We start from the raw sequence: 16,958 nt of genomic DNA on the forward strand, positions 1-16,958 counted from the left end.
GAATATATCGATTGAGGTTAAATTCGTGTTTTATTTTTAACGGGCGGATTTATTTTTTGTTATATTGACGTAGTTAGAAATTTTTTATGTAATCAAAAAATTGTTTATAAACATAAACGAAAACGTTATTTATCGAATAAGTATTTATAGGATACATTTTAACGTATTTTTAACACGCTTTTATTAGCTTGGTATGTATCTATGTAACGTGAATCTTTGAACGTGATTTTCACCCACTTCAAAACGTTGGATTGAATTGAAATTTCGCACATATATCAAGGACCTATAACAATGCAATAATTTAATAAGTTTGTTCGATTATCCCGATCATGATTTTTAGGATCAACAATTTTGTTTTTCATTTTGAATCATCGTTAAAGATTAAAAAATCAATAATAAATAATAGTTTAAAAAAAATGCTTTTGCAGCTAGCTATAAATAATTTCTATAAGTTAAAAAAAAAGAATGATTTAGAAAAAAAATCATTTTATTGTAAAAAAGCGTGGGGTGCTTTTTAAGATATTTTATAATGCCATTACTTTTACCAATTCGATATGTGTGTAGTCATGGTAGAGATGATCAAATCGACGCCAGCGCTTCCAATGGATTTTGGCGTTAAAAATTGCTGTAACAATAGGTACTACTGAAGCAAATGAAGCTAAATGATTTTGTCGAGGCCAGAAGCCACAGCTTCTCTGCTAGTATTGCTTCCAGGATTGATAGGTACAAGGTGTTGAACCCAAATATATTATATACCTGACATCCTGCAGATTTCTGTAGGGGTAAATGACACGTCCAGAGAGTTCATAGTCCTCCATACAAGTAAAATCAATCGACAGCAAATGAAGCTAAAGGATTTTGTCGAGGCCAGAAGCCACAGCTTCTCTGCTAGTATTGCTTCCGGGATTGATAAATCCAAGGTGTCGAACCCAAACATTATATACCTGACATCCTGCAGATTTCTGTAGGGGTAAATGACACGTCCAGAGAGTTCATAGTCCTCCATACAAGTAAAATCAATATATATCAGTATATTTAAGGACAATTTTTGATCATAGAGGATGAGACTTTTGAAACATTCTGTATACTAAAGACTTTTGAAACATTCTGTATACGGGATATTTAATCAATTAATCAAAAGCGATTGGTAATTCACTAACCCTTTCTGTGGAGGTCATTATACAGCTTGAGTCGACTTGTCAAGAAAAATGCGGTCCTGTTCAACTAACAGAAATCGTTGAAAATGCAAAATTAAACGCAGAAATTATAATAGTTTTTCCCTGATCCAAGTATTAACTAATTGTTAAGTTGAATTATGGAAATTAAGAAAACCAGTTTTTCTTTGTCTTCTAAACGAATGTCATATTTTGAAGGTAATTTAATTACCTTAAATGGCATTTGAGTGAAATAAAATTACCTTGACGATACTACTTTTATGTGGAACTAAGTGAAAAAAAGAACTGGGATTTATGATTTTGTTGTAAATTTTTTACCTGAAAACCTCTGTACATTAGGCAGCCAGGCAGACGAAATATTGAGCAATTAAGCACAAAAGGTTAGTCTATAGCTGGGGTGGTCAAGTTTATTAGACCCACTACTGTGGATCCTTTCCGTTTATGGAGTCCCTTTACAAAAACTTGCTTATATGTACCACTTTTTTTAGTTGTCATGAGTTTGTCGTCGACCCTTTCCCCTTTACGGAGACCTTTAACCTTCGTTAATCTACCGTCTACCTTTTAATTATGAGGTCGGTAGTTTTTTACCCTGTCGCGATCGATTGATTACCCACCTCTGGTCCTTACGGTACCTGTGGCCTATATCATATCGTTTTGGAACTTAAAATATGTATTTCGGCTTCTACAAATGAGCCGAAAATTGAAGGTTTAGATTTGCACAAAGCTTAAAACCAGAATAGTTCATTATCCCTTTTTTATGACATGTTCTGTACCATGCGACAACTGGTGCCTTAAAATAGAATTTCGCTAATATATTTAATCAGGCATTAAATAAATAGATGAATTTTATGAAACCATAGTAATTTAAAACAATACTGTTCAAATGTATGATTGAACTGTCTAAAAAACTAACCCATAAAAACCAAAACAACTCTTCGTCACAAGTCTGTTAGCAAAGTTTCAGCTCGATTGGATCACGGGAAAAGGATTAAAAATCGATCCAAAGTCTTTTCGGCAGACAAGAGACTAGTTCAAATTTTAATTGGAGGTTTTGATTGAGCGAGTATCCTTAAGATATGTTTTTAAGGACTAATAATAAATACAAAAAAAAAAACTCTCTAACATACATTACCAACAAAATTAAAAAAGATGCGCGTTTTTTACCTACGTATCCCTGTCAATGAAATTTTTTAATTTTCCTTTTGTTCCCACCTTAGACTTTCAATTAATTAATTTTATTTTTTCATCATCATAACAAAAAGTATACTATTTTGTTTAAATATAAATTACCGATAGCACCGCTAGAGGTCTCATACATAATATATCTCAGTCTTCTTATTCGAGTATTATAAGGAATTGACGACGGCTATCATGGTTACGTAACCGTCTATGATGCCATGCATGCATGATCTACGATCCGCCATTTTGTTACAAAATTATAGCACAAGTGTAAGAGAGATAGTGATATATTATATTTTCGTATGATTATTTATCTCTATTGAACCATTTGATACAGTTGAGAATACTGTTTTTTTAAAACCGATCCCCTTTCCCTTCAATATGCATTCCCAAACAATATTTATTATCAAGTTTTTAGAAGAAAATACTTCTTGGTCTTTGGTATGAAATCTAAGATATCTATTGTATTAGGTGTTGCCAAAAATTATATACCCTGGTTAAAATTTAAGGATAGATTAGAAAAATCGAACACCTACGAAAATTTCCACATTTTTTCGTTATTGAAACTTAAGTTTAAACCAAGTCGTTCTAGAGGAATTTTTTTTTTCTAATTGGTACTTTTTTTACACTTTATAGAGATTAAGTTTTTCCTTATCTTAAGTACAATAAAAGTTAAAGCTTTTATGGTTTTCTAATAATTCAAAGATAAAATATGATAATATAAATTATTTTAGTTAGCCTTGAAACAATACGCGGGAAATTATAAAGATAAACAAAAATCATAAATCTTTGGCTAATCATTTATTTATATTTTCCTCAGTGACAATAAAAGCAGAAACATACTAGTAACTCGAATTCTTTTTAGTGCAAAAAACACGAATATCAATTTATCTGTTCATTGACCCAACGCCTACGGCAAAAATAGCTAAGAATCTTATTGTTTAAATAAGATTGGATTAAAAATCATTTACGCCGAAAAACTAATTTAAATGAAAATTGCATTTAATATAAATGCCTTTATTTTCATCATTAAAGGTCAGAAAGATCAGAATATCTGTGCGATTAAGAACTATAATCTAACAATTAAAATAAAATGAGTTATTCTTTAACATATACAAAGTGTTTGATAAAATGTATGTGTAAATATTTTAACTATAGAACTTCATACAAAATTAATCCAAATTCATACAAAATTAAAGACTAAGAAATTTCGGCAAATCTATTGAGCTCAAAAAAAGATTTCAATCAATAGTCATACCTATTTTCAGAAGTGTCGAATTCGATTGTGTTTCCATGAAATTTGGACTAATTAGTTCATTCCTTCAAGGTACTTAATTATTTGAAACAGCCAATCTATAATAATATTAAAACAAGTGAAAACAAACAATTGACTGAGTTAATTGTTGAAATACCATGCATAGTCAGTGTTGATCACATTACACATACAAACATGTGATACATACATAACTGATAATCAAGTATAGTACATATTATAAAATTTCTTCCTAATTGGCGCCCTCGCGGGTAAACAGTGATGTTTACGAAAAAATGTTTCAAACAAAAGTTGTTTAATTTTTGATAAGGAATGGGAATTTTTACAAGATGGGTCCTACCCAAGACCCAATTGACCTATGATGCTCATTTATGAACTTGACTCAGTTTTTACGTCCTGAGTACGCTGTAAAAATTTCAGCTCGATATCTTTTTTGCTTTTTGAGTTATGGTGTCCACAGACGGACGGACGGACGGACAACCGGAAATGGACTAATTAGGTGATTTTATGAACACTTATGACAAAATTTTTTTCCTAGCATCATTATTTTTAAGCGTTACAAACTTGGGACTAAACTTAATATACTATGTATATTTCATATATACATGGTGTAAAAAAAAGCTGTAAAATCTCTCTAAACAAGTGAAAACAAACAATTGACTGAGTTAATTGTTGAAATACTATGTATACTCCTCCCCGTTGGCATTCGGTACAGTGCTTAAGTTTATTTTATCGGGAAAAATATGACTAAAAAGAAAAAAATTAATCAAAACAAACAATAACTCATTCAAAAACTTTATTAATAAGTTGACAGTTATATTCTAATACTAATACTCATAAAGCAGTACATAAACTGATTGAATTGATTAAATTATAATAAAAAATATTTATTTACCATTAAAATAATAATTAAACACACATATATATACAGGCATCCTAAAAGTATGGAAACCCCCAGTTGATTTGGCCATGATATTTCCTTGTCTTTATTAGCCAGGATTGCCCCTCTTGCGTGAGAGTTTCCTATGAAATAAGATTTTTAACCTTAGAATGGGCATGATCAAAGTCATATTTGGACGTAAAATATTCTGATCTTTGCAAATCCACAATAAAAAATAGGAGTTCCCATTTGAAAAATCGATTTTTGGTTCGCTGTACTTTTGAGGTTATGTTCAAGATCAAATCCAAGGATTTCACTAGATTTCCCGTCAAGAAATGTACGTCGTAAATGATATTTTTCATTTTTTTCTCCACTGACTCTGTGAGGTCTCTGGGAGTTTCCATAATATTTTTTGACACCATATCGAATATCACTTAAATCGGATATAAAGTTATATATAAATTGTTTTGACTATAAAACCATGCATTTATTATTATATAATATATAATATGAATTATGAATACAAAGAATGTATGAAATCTGGGCACTAAACTTATTATTCCAATTAAACTTTAGTAAAACTTGTGAACTTGTTTATTGCAATAAGACTTAATAATGAATCGACTTATTCGGTTGCAAAGAGACCGATTAGACTGCCAAGGCGATTACGGATTGGGGGCTATTCCCTGCGACCCTTCGTTTCCAGGTTATTTGTGCGTGTCGCGGCCATCGCCTGCGAACAAAACCGGGCATTTTTGTTTATAAAAAATAAATAAATAAAAGGGTGTTATAAGTTTGACCGCTATGTGTGTGTCTGTCTGTGGCATCGTAGCGCCTAAACGGATAATTTAAGGGAGAGTGTTCTTAGATATTTGTCAAGTGCTAGTTTAGGGTTCCGTACCCGAAAAACTAAAAAATTGGTGATTATGACATAATTTGAACATATAAATAATAATAACCATGGAAATGAATGGTAAAATAAACCTGGCTCAATTCATTTCGAAAAGTGAAATGGTAAAATAATTAGGTAATTCAAAAGAACAAGGTCAACTCAAATATTTCAATTTCAATTAATATATTTCCAAAAATTTGTCCCAAAAAATGATAGCTCTCTAAGTATCCTTTTCATCTCCACTGATGCCCTTGACCATCACTTTGATATTGATTAAAGAAGAAGTGTTATAAGTTTAAAGTGTTTATCTGTGCATCTGTGTGTTTCTCAGTGGCATCGTAGCCCCTAAACGGTCGAACCGACTTGATTGAGAATGTTTTATAGCTTATTTTCCAAAAATCTGTTTACAAGGAATAAATCGCATTGGTCGGAGGTTTTAAATTTTGTAAATTTCACTTGTATGAAATATTGGCGAAAAATGAAATACTTTTTTTTTCATCTTTAATTGTTAATAACTTTCGCAATTTTCTATGTGATGAAGCTCGCTTCTATCACATTTTTCTAGCTTAGCTACTGGCTTTCCAGCTATTACACGGTATTTTTAAGACCAGTATTTCAATTTCACTAATTTGTTTGACTAGTCCGTTGACTTGTTGACTAGACTATGTTTATTTGTATGTATCAATTTTTTACAAATAAAGTTATCATGTCAGTGCCCAGATTATTAAAATACTCAATAGGCACAAAATGTATAATGTAGGTATAGAAAATAATATTCACAATAAAATGTTTATAAACGATAAATAACGATAAATGACAATATATAACCGTTAACCATTGTGGTGTGTGCGTTTATATGTGTTTGACAACTTTACGAGGAAGGCTTTGCTCTGACTCTTCACTATACAGTATACATCAAACCATTATTATCAAATATGGTTTGTATGTACTTACAATACAAGTATGTATATCCTGATGGTTGTATGTATGTTATTGTGGTTAAAGTAAATGTAAAGAGGTTATGTTATTTATATCAATGAAGTCATTATATTATCACTTTTATTTATCCAGTCAAAGGCTTTTTAATTACTAACGAATAAGGATATGTTGTTTAACATTTATCCGGTTGTCTGTCTGTCAACACGATAACTGAAAAACGAAAAGAGATATCAAGATGAGATTTAGCGTATTAAGGGATGTAAGAAGTGAGGTTGAGTTCGAAAATGAGCAATATAGGTCAATTGGGTCTTGATTTTATGTATTCAAAAAAACTGTTAACTTAACTCGATAAATTAAAAATGGTAGAGTCTACAGTTGTACGCCCATAGAGTTTGTTCTTACTGTTTGATCTTAAGGAAAATCAGCTTTCGTTCAAACTTTCTGACATTACAGGTTCTTAACTAAACCATTTCAACACACTGTATATACCATTCTTTTTGGCCTAATGTACAAAGGCTTCCATCGTGGGACACACGGTGTCTGATATCATTCTTTTTCGGCCTTATATACAAAAGTAAATCATTGTACTAGAGATCAAATGTTATTTACCTCATAACACAGTAATAATAACTTTAGTAGCACAAACATTTCCGTTCTTTGTAATGAATTCAATCGAAACAAAATCATACCATAAATCACAAATAGAAAAACAAATCTTATCGTGTATAGGGTCCCTTATACACAAATACATGATAATAAAAATAATATGATTATAATAAATAAAATTCTTATATTAAATTAATACATTTTTTTTATTATTAAATAATATTAAAAGTGTTTATTTCTTTTATATTAGTATGTATGTTGTTTTTTTTTTCAAGTAAATAGTGTATGTATTATTTAAAATATATTATGAATGAAATATCACATATATTTACACACAAACCAGACCATACATACATATTCAAACTCGTATATAACTTTATACTACTTTATTATTGCACTTGTTGCATATATTGTCTTCTACATATATATAATATATTGTATAGACGAATAGGAATAAATACGAAACAAATATATATATATTAAATGAAATTGAAAACCCGTTGAACAAATATTTTTGCGCTTTTTAAAAATTTTTAGACCCTTATCAAATCTTTATTTTTAGTTATTGTAAGAATAAAGTTTATCGTATTATAATCTCAAACTTAGGAAAGTCAGCAATATTAGGCTGTGCACACATTGATTCAAACTTGTGTTTGAATTTTTAACTTCCCAGGGGAAGTTATTGTAATGGGGCCGATTTTGAAAATCTCCAGTTTTACATATTTCTGCGGTTTCAAGGCCACAATATCCGAATCAAACCTTTTCAATGTGATATCGTGTGCGTGTGTGTGCGAGTGTGTATAAGTATGTGCGTATGTTCGTTCGGATTCTTTTGCTTCGATTATCTCGCGAACCAGTGACGACATTAACACGTGACCGGGCTTATTCGACGCGTAATCGCGTATTTAAGAACTGAAAGATAACAAGTTTTCAGCAGAACTAGTTGAACCGTTTTTTAATGGTAATAGAAAAAAAATGGAAAAAACTGAATAAACAGAATCTGAAAAGTGGATAAAACATTTATCTATGGAGATAATGATCGTTCCAGCATAAGCTGCAGTACATGTTCGAAGAATAATCTATGAAGGCTAGCAAGACCTTTTTTGAAATGTTTTTCCCCCCTCTGGGAAGTTAGGGAAGTCGTGTGGACTACAGAGATCACAATCACACGACTTCGTACCACACCGACTATGTACTGGCCAATTTATTTCTATGACTAGAAAGAAAACAGCTCTATAACACAATGCACTATTAACGGAAAAACCACAAATTTCATACTCTATTATCATTTTTTTCCGAGAATAAGAATGAATTGCTCTAATGATCAGATAATAAATTGTAGTAAATTTTATTTTCTACAGATCATTAAAAAAATTTCAATTTGTTATCTAACAAATTGTGACGCCGGCCAACCAACTTCGGTCAAGTGATTAGTGTTTACAAAATGAGCGCGTACAACATTATATTATCGTTATTTTTTTACTTTTTAGTGCTTATTAATTTGTTTTGGAAAAGTTTTTCTTTAGAAGTAGGTTTTCTTTTTGTTAACAGTTTTTTTTTATTACCTATGTTAAAAGTTTTAAAGATTTCTTAAGATTTTGCTTCAATGACTCAACTACCTTAAATAAATATTTTTGAACACTACACATCGAACATTCAACACATGTATAAAATGATTGTAAATTGTGCGCATCTCACATGCATGTTATACATACATGTATAGTGTATACATACTAACATGTTTACACATATAAATGTGTATTATTATTATGATTATATTAGTGTTTACTATAAAGTTTATCATATGTTTATATACATAAACATATGATTCTTTACGATATTATACTACGTTTATACATAATATATTTATTATATTATGTATATTCTCATATATTTTATGTGATTGTCATTTGTTATTAAGATTTTGATTGTGTTTTGTTTTATTTTATTTGTCCATTCAACAACTGACTGCTGCTATGCTGTATTCGTTTATTATAAATACCTATACTTATCTACCTACCTATTCACGTGCTTAAATAAACGATTGTTGAATATGAGTTAATTAATGAGTAAATCAATGTTTTAACGTTCTTTTTTTACGTTTTAAAGTGATGTAGAAAGTTTTTATACGTAATTTTAAAAAAGTTTTCAAAAATTCTATGATATTACATTGTGAGGTATATCTGCACAATGTAAAAAATGCATGTGTGTGTGTTTGTGTTCGTGTACCAAATTCTTGTTGCGCAATATTTTTGGAAACAAATATTTGACCAATTTGAAATTTTTAACGTAATATGAGCTATGCATTATCTTTATGTGACGTCACAAGCAAGAAAATGAACAAATAGCCAATCAAAACCGTTTTCGATTCCCTGACAACAGTTTAAACAAATTTTCAATAAAGAATTCATTATTTTTTTGTCGAATTACGCAAAATTTATTTCTTGTTTTTTATCCTAACCAAATAAAATTAATTTAATAAATTCTATGATATCTAGATAACACCTAAATAATATTGAACTTTAATTTTAACAAATTTTTTTTAAATAAATAAAAACGGTTAATAGTGTTAAAATCACGTGACGCGAAACATGATGTGCTTGGTCTGCCGTCATTGTGCATATTATTATTACTTATACATTATATACACAGATCATAAGTTTATTACAAAATAGATAGGCAACTCTACTGAACTGTTGCCTGAAATATTGACCAAAAAGCCCTGTGGAGTAAGGAAGGCACTTTAAGTGAACCATTTTTTTTTAAATGTGTGAAAATTATTATTTACTAGTTTGGTGTTATGTTAAATGCAATGTCTAAACAATTTAGTTAGTTAATAGTCAATAATAATCACAAATAAACACGACCTAAAGATAATCAACACGCTTTACCTAAGACCTAAACACTAAAATAAATTCAGTACATAACTCTAAAAAAATCAGAAAATAATTTAAACACACCTAAAACGACTTAAGCGAAATTACACTAAATAATCAACAGTTAGAATAATAGTCAATAAACACGATTAAAATGACCTAAACACTAAAATATAGTCACAAGTAATTAAACTCCCGCTAAACACAAACTATACTTCCATCTCTTGGACAATTAGATGGCTAACTTTTGGCGTGGCTAACTAACTAACTTATACCGCCATTACTCTCTATTTTGCTAGTTGTTGCATTCAGTTTTAGGAGAGTATCTATACAAAACTGTTTCATTCGAAACATGTTCTACTACTCAAAATCTCATTTAATTTTGTTACTCTTGGATTTATTTCAATTATGGCGGATTAGAGATTTTAAATCTCAAATTTAAGAGAAGCATTTACATTTGTAGACCGTGAGTATATTTTTGGTCATTAGCCCAGAATCAGAAGCTTGAAATTGAGGGGTAAATTATGGAATTTGAAAAAAAAAAATAAGGAAGATAACGTCATGTGACAGAGATTTTTAATTTAAGTTATGACGGCCCGATAAAATAAGCCATCCAATTATACATTCTGTACAATTTGTTCAATTTCAAAAGTAAAGTTTATACAATAAAAATAATGTTAATGAAACTTTTTGTCCTGAATTAGAATAAAAGGTATTAAAGGTGGTAACCCTTAGTTACTATACATCACAAGGGTAGGGTGAACCGACCGAGGAATGTCAGGATAAAGGAAGGGGGTGTTTGTAATTTTTTATGATTGAATGAGATGTTAAATATTTAGGGGAAAAATTATAGGCGTTGATAATAGCTGTACTTATATTTTGTTCAAGTTATTCAGATTTAAATTGTTGTTTATGTGATTCAATTATTCTACTTAATTTCGATTCAAGTAGATATAGAACTGAAATTGGAAAACTGTAGGTTTTTAGTTATTATTTTACGAGGGATAAACGATTTTTACCATTAGATGAAGACCAAAGCTAGTTATCTGTACCAAATCAACTTTCAGAGGCCGACCTTGAAAAAAACAAAATACGTTTTTAGGGTATGCATTTTAATTTAATTGGTTCGATCTTTTAATTCTACTTTAAAATAACTTTAGTAAATTCTATTCAGTGGCACTACTAGGCTCAAAAAAGCACTCTGAAGTTCCTAAGATTAATGGTGTCTGTCCGTTGATTTTAGTTGTTATATCGCAAAATTAATTACTATAAATATTTTTACCAAATATATAGATCACTTTACGGCGAAATGATTATGATTAAAAATCTACTAATTAACCAGTTAAAAGATGACGGAATTTGATAAAAGAATAAGGAAGATAAGGATAGGACAGAAAAAACTTACTGGAGTAATAATATATAAGATACATGAACCATTAGGGAAAATATAAAATTTTAAATTTCTCAGTGCTTATTCGTAAAATGTATTTTCAGCAATAATTTATGGTTATTTATTTTGTATTTATATTTTCGATTGTTATTTTATATTTATACAATATTTTACTTAATCAGCCCTTAACGATCGGACCAATAATTTTCCAACTTGGTTTGTTTGTTTGTTTAATTTTTTTTTTTATCCCTTATGAGGTGATACTTTTTTTACCCTTTATAGATGAAATATATGTCAAGATATTATTATATACTAATTTTAAATATAAGTTTGTAACGCTTATAAATATTGATGATACGATCAAAATTTTGGGTGAAGATGTTCTTAAAATCACTTAATTAGTCCATTTCCATTTCCCCACTCTATGTCTGTCTGTCCGCCTGTCAGCACGATAACTCACCAACGAAAAGGGATATAGAGCTGAAATTTTTATAGCATGCTCAGAACATAAAAAGTGAGTTTGAATTCGTAAATGAGCAACATACGTGAATTATGTCTTGGATCCGTAGGACTCATGTTGTAAACCATAACCGAAAGAACAAAAGTTTTAAAATATAAAAAGTTCCTTATAAAAAAGTTTTGTTTGAAACATTTTTTCGGAAATATTATATTGTTTCCCCGTCATGACTCAAATTAGGGCAAAACTTCAGTACCCATTTTCTACAAAACTGTATAAGATAGAGAGTTGAAAATTTTGGAAAAACTATTTAAAATTTTTTCAAAGATCGCCGAAAATGGGTAGGTTTTTTAAACTTAACTAATTTAGTAAAAATAATTCAACCACTGAAATTTAACACTTTCTATACAGGGTAATTCAACAATTAACTCAGTCAAATGTTTATTTTCACTTGTTTATACAAAAATTTGATAAAATTCTAAAGGTTTAATATAATTTCAAATTTGTTTAGAAAAAGAAGATTAAAAATTAAAAGAATGGAAATAAATTTTTTTATATAATGAGCCTTGTGACATTAAGATCCGTTTATGTTCAAAAAAAGTTTATCAAAATTAACGTTTTGCACGTAAACCATTCCTTAACTAGTTTCTTTATTTATGACGGACGTTCCAATTTGTATATGGAGGTCATGTAACGTTCACATCAGATTTTTTACCACATCGTCCTTTCACAGTTTCTGCTATATTTAAATAATAAAAGGATTGTATTACAGTACAACTTTTAGAACATGACGTGCAAAAACATTTGATACCTTACAAACCATTAGTAGAGTGGTACTGTATTTGAAACTTTACTCTTACACTGGTTGTTGGTTGGCGGTAACAACCATAATATCCTTGCGTATGTCTACGGAGCGCTCCGAGCCGAATACCACGTTCTACGTCGTATAGTATTACGATAGTAATTTTGTGTTATGATTATTATGGTGATTTTCGAAGTCTTGTCGATAAACGACATACATATATTATATATTACTATGCCTAAACATTAAGTAAAGAAACTTATGAATCACTCCATAAAAAAATTATATTCTTTATTTAATTAAATAAAATTCATTGATTTTACTTTTACGAAATTTTGATGCTTTTTCAAAGTTATATAATGAGTTAAGAAACTTATGAATCACCTATATGTGGTATAAAATGTGCTAAAAGTTATTGATTTTCTTTTTTCACTGTTAATTTCCATCAAAAAACTGTATGGTCTTTTATTACTACATTTAGTTAATAGACTTATGAATCAGGCTATGTATGGTATAATGTACATATAGTTCCCATGAAAATCTGAGTTATTGATTTTCTTTTGCCTTGTTAATTTTCAACGAAAATTTTAGTATACCTTTCTTGTGCCGACATATTTAAATGAGTAGAAATTTTCGGAGGGGGTCGGTTTTAATGGAATTGAAGATTTATTATTGCTCTGATGGATTTTTTTATAAATTATTTTTTTCTACAGTCCCGATTTTAGAATTCGTTGTGTGCATAGTCATGGTAGGGACAATAAAATCGATGCCAGCGCTTCCGGTGAAAAATTTTGGCGATAAAGGAGGCTGTTATGACTAATTTGCAATTCTTTACATGTTAACGCTATAGAAAATGTCAAATTAAAATTATTGAAAAACATTAATTAATTAAACTTAATGCATTAAAAATTGTTAAAATAAGAAATCAAATTGCACAAATATTATTTTTCAAATTTAAATTATCATAATTATTTATTTAAATTTGTGAGAAAATAATATTAAATTTTCATTGTAAGTCATAAATGCAATCTATAGAATTATATATACATCCATACAATTCTATAATTAAAGTAGTGTATCATTACCAAGGAAACGCCTCCAATAAAACTCACGCACGGTGCGGATATTAAATCGTAAGAGATGAAAAATAAAAGATTCTATTTTAAAATCAAAGAAAATTAACAGATCGTAGTAATTGTTCTACTTCTAGTATTTACAAAAAATTTTTATGCATTATCAACATTTTCTTTGTTTATTTAAGGATGTACGAGTGCTAGGGCAATTTTGGATAAAAGACTTGATTTTCATAGCGGAACAGTACCCTTTTTGTTAAATGATCAATACATACTTGAATTTCGTGATTTCCTTCAAACGTAAGGTACGTTTTCAAATAAGCATAATAACGTCATATTTAAACTGCTCTAAAAAAAAAACGCAGCAGGCAATTTGTCGGACACTATGACCAGTTTTTAACATCAATTAAAATCGTGACCATTTTATTTCGAATACAAAAAAGGAACTAATTAAAAAATATCTTTAATCAAAAAAAATAGGAACTAATTAATATACTAATTGACAGTTTACATAATGTTTGTATGCATTTGAAATGTGAGAGTATGGTTTAAAATGTTAAAAAATATAACAAAACTGATTTCGTAAAAAGGTATACAAAATTTCAATGTCGACGATTTTTATAAAAGAAAAAAATTTTGTTAAAAAATCTATTAAGTATGAAAAAAGAGGATGTCATTAGAGTTCTATGTCACAAAATGCATTGAAAACAATCTTAGATATCAAATTTTGTTGAGTATCCGATGTATTTTGTTTTAAATTCGTTTTTGAATCAAGGAAAATTAATTTTTCGTCGTTTATTGTTTAATTTAGAATAAACTGAAAAAATTTATTTACCTATTTATTTTTCCGGATATTTTTTAGCGTTAATATATCGGGTTTAGGAAAAGTGATTTTTTTTCAACGGGTTATTTTGTATCAATATAGTAATCAGTGTAGGTACATATTCATAAATAGATATTTGATATTTTTTGGAAATCCAATATCTTGCAAACAGATGCTGGTAGCTAAAATTTCTTTTAGGCATACGTATTTACATGATTTATTTTACAAAATTTATTTAGCAGGACGACCAACATAATTTATATAATTACTTTTTCGCTTTATTTTCTTTTTAATTCATTAATAATAAATATTGGGGAAATTTTTTAAATTTTCACTTATATAAAATTTTCTTGTAAAATCAGAACTATTTTGTGGAAATTTGAAAAATGCAAATATTAGGTATCTATTTTTTCAATAAATTGAGCTAGAATAATTTGCCAATTACATTAGATCTCCAAAATAAAAAATCCATTTTTTAAAGATGTCTTTTAACTTTAACTTGCAATTTAAATTTCGACTGTTCTTAGTTATGAAATTCGCAAATATTCTAAAATATAGAATATTTTATCCACTAAGAATAAATTGGTTTGATAAAAGTTTCTAATGATTTATCATGATATGTAGATAACAAAACACAAAATTAATTTTTATAAAATTTAAGGATATTGTTATTTTTTTAAATAAATTCTTTAAAATTATATATACGGTCACGTGATAGCAAACCCCAATCAGTAAACTTGCACAAAAAGATGTAAACTTGCAAATACTTGCAAACTTGCATACACAAAAATGAATGTATGTCACGGTTTGATGTCATTCAACTTTTTTTTGATTGCAAAACGTAGTTTCACACTCCCATAAGGGATCCCCCTCAAGTTATGATTAGAGCCTCGAGATTTTTAGAAATTACTTTAATTAATTTCGTGAAAACATTAAAAAAATTTTTTACTATTTTGAAACTTGTCTGGTTTTAGTCATTTCTAAGAATTGTTAGAAAAAGATAATAGAATGTATATATTTGTACCTAGAATTTACCATGAGCGTATCTTTATCAAAAAAACGATGTTCTTGAATCGCCGGTCCGTATAAGCATCACATGTTCCCCACGCTTACATTTTCTCTTAGTTACGGTATTATAAAAAATTATTAGAATGTATCAAAAAATACAAAGTATAAAATTGAAACGGTAGAGCAATTTCGAATAACTTCACTTGAATTTCTGTAAGAGGTCGTTGGCATTTTATATGTTATAACTATACAACAGTTTTTACTAAAAAACTTTTTAATAAATGCTTCGTCTTCTTCTGACTCTCTAAGAACGAGCAACGAGCTCGGTGTGCTCGGCTGATGGTTGTGCAACTTTATTACACTGTACGAAGTAGGCATTTACTAACTTGGACATAATATCATGATGTCGTCGTCAGTAATTTAGTTTTTTGATTTGCTACCTTTAACATAAACAGAAGATGGGTTCACAAAAGTGTTACAAGTTACAATATTCCCGTTAATAATCGTTTTTCAATTTGGATGATGGTACATAATACTTTCTAAGGTTTTAAAAGATGCAATTGAAGTTGGAAGGTGGTATGCAGATCAATAAATTAGGTTCAAAACAGATGTTTGAAATGTTGTTTTATTTGGTATACTACAGGGGGAAGAGTTTGGTTTTTAGAAGAAAGCTAACGAGATGACATTTATTTTGAAAATTTTAGACATCTTTTTTGGGGAAAAATATGTTTTATTGTAAAATCGTAAAAAGATACGATTGATAACAAGATTCATTTTTTTATTTATCGATGTACGAGCGCCAGTGCAATTTTGAATAAAAGGCTTGATTTTTTTTATATATGAAGTTGGACTGAGTCTAAATCGATTTTGAAAATTTGTGGGGGGGGGCAGAGTTAATTGTTGAAATACCCGGTATAGAAAGTATTTACGTGCAAATTTTGAATGTGCCAATGCGTAAATTATTTTTAACAAATTAAAAGAGTTTAAAGACCAACACAATTATGACGTCCTTTTGGTCACCATTTATTTGGTTTTTGAAAATGTCGAAAGTAATATCTAGAATTTTTTTCGTTTTTCGAAAATGTTTCACAAGACCACTAGTTGAAGCTATCAGAAAATTTTCAACTCCCTATCTTTTATAGTTTTAACCGGCTCAGTGGCTCAGAGCGAGTAAAGGCGTAATCACCTTTGACTACTGTTTGGAAGGTTGCGGGTTTGAATCCAGGCAGTGGCAGTCTAATCAATTATAATTAATGGGGCGGTAAATTAATCACACTGTCGTCGCTTGGATAAGAACGAAGTAACTGACTCCACCCATATAATAAATTTAATTGTAAAATTGTAAAAATAATGATGTGGATGACCTTTGTTATAGATGAATTTCTGAAAAACGGAGGCTACACCCCATTATTATTATTTTTTTTTATACTTTTGGAGAACATGGTCACTAAATTGCTTTCTCACGGGTAAACAGAGTTGTTTACGAAAAAATGTTTCAAAAAAAAGTTGTTTATTTTTTTTATAACACTAAAATTAATATACCTATATATATTTCATAATATACAGGGTATAAATATATATGTAA

Source organism: Chrysoperla carnea, chromosome 3 (genome assembly GCF_905475395.1).
Source record: "Chrysoperla carnea chromosome 3, inChrCarn1.1, whole genome shotgun sequence".
Classification (NCBI taxonomy): domain Eukaryota; kingdom Metazoa; phylum Arthropoda; class Insecta; order Neuroptera; family Chrysopidae; genus Chrysoperla; species Chrysoperla carnea.